At 43.5% G+C, this 1735-nt stretch overlaps 1 pseudogene; it reads left to right on the plus strand.

Annotated features, from left to right (window-relative positions):
- Positions 1-320: 320 nt before the first annotated feature.
- LOC149979209 (ankyrin repeat domain-containing protein SOWAHA-like) lies at positions 321-1735 on the plus strand (annotated as a pseudogene).

Raw genomic sequence — 1735 nt, forward strand, 5'->3', positions numbered from 1 at the left:
TACTAATTGAGTATATGTAAACTTGTGACCCACTGGGAATGTGATGAATGAAATAAAAGCTGAAATAAATAATTCTCTATACTATTATTCTGACATTTTACATTCATTCTAAAGTGGTGATCCTAACTGACCTAAAACAGGGAAGTTTTACTGGGATTAAATGTCAGTAATTGTGAAAAACTGAGTTTGAATGTATTTGGTTAATGTGTATGTAAACTTCCGACTTCAACTGTAGGTGTTACACATCTGACAGGTCTGAGAAGACTTTTCACTTTCGGTCGTTCGTCCTTAATTTAAATTTTTTGTTTATAGGGCTCCAAATGGATTTGACTCAAGAAGCTATTATCTTACTGTCAATAGAAGGAAGGAGGTTGTTGAAGAATTCCGAGTTACTGTGTAGGTTCAAAGGTTTCCTGAACTGCGCTGATCCCTCAGAGAAGAAACAGCACATGGATCTATTCTAGTTCAACACTGTTGCCGTCGTGAAAGTAATTGAATATGTCAGGTATATTACAAAAATAAAAAATAAAATCAGCAGTTGTTTACGAGAAACAAATTATGTACATGTTATAGAGTCTGTAAGTGAAGAGGTCCCAGAGCCAGGTGAATCCTCACCTGTATGGAACATCAAGCACAGTGCACGTTCTCAAGGTGGAGGTAGTGAGACTTCAAGTCCTGAAAACCTCCAAGAACCTGTTATTCCAAGTGTCAGTGAATGCATCTCAAATGACAGTGATGTGCATTCATCTATAGAGCTGGAATTAAAAAAGGTGGATTTCAAACCTTAAAGGCCCCTGAATTTCAACATAGACCATACGGCTGATGCACAGAGAGAATATGGCCCCTCAGGAAGGACTGTGTATCCATGGAAGATAGAGAACCCTAATGTGCAGAAGCCATTTGCACTGACTTTACAAATGCCTCCAAACTTAACCAGAATGGAGATCCATAAACTAAAATCGGAAGATGATGATGACCCTCCAAGGAGAGGCTCACCTGACCAAGATGCCTTCAGCTCTTCTAGAACCAAGAGAAGATCATCCACTGACAGTGTGGGTTTGAGCTCGGCCATACCAAGGAGGGCTGTCAAGACGACCAAACCCTCGGAGGAGCTTAAGTACACATCCACAGTCCCCCTGGAAAAGGCAGAGCACGAGTGGCTAGTGAGATCTGCTGCTTTACATTGGAGTTAGGTGTACGGCCTGCTCCTCAGAGACACACAGCTGGCAGAGAAGAAGGACTTCATGTCTGGTTTCGCAGCCCTCCACTGGGCAACAGTGAGATGGTGGGTAAGATCATTGACAAATCCAGGCAAGGTGGAATGGACCTCGACGTCACTGCCAGGACATATGGAGGGTACACGCCACTGCACATTGCTGCATTGCATGACCAGGAGTTTGTGTTGGCCATGCTGGTGTGTGAATATGGAGCGGAAGTGAATATAAGAGACAATTGTGGGAAGAAGCCATATCACTACCTACACAAAGGGATTTCTGCTGAGGTGAGGGAGCTACTTGGTGAACCTAATGCCCAGCCCCAGGAAGTTATCCAACTGGAAGGGAGGAGCTAGATAACTTCCCAGAACTCTCCAAAGGCTTGCATACGATAAGTCGCCTCTTCAAAAAAGAAAAAGCACAAGCAAAGACCCACTTTTTATTCGCTGGGTGACGACCCGAGGGACGAGAGAGATGAAAGTTAATCCATGCACAGAGCCACCTCCGATGTATTTAAGTGA

This window comes from Oncorhynchus mykiss, chromosome 12 (genome assembly GCF_057628025.1).
Source record: "Oncorhynchus mykiss isolate SJ-2025 chromosome 12, ASM5762802v1, whole genome shotgun sequence".
In the NCBI taxonomy this organism is placed as follows: Eukaryota; Metazoa; Chordata; class Actinopteri; order Salmoniformes; family Salmonidae; genus Oncorhynchus; species Oncorhynchus mykiss.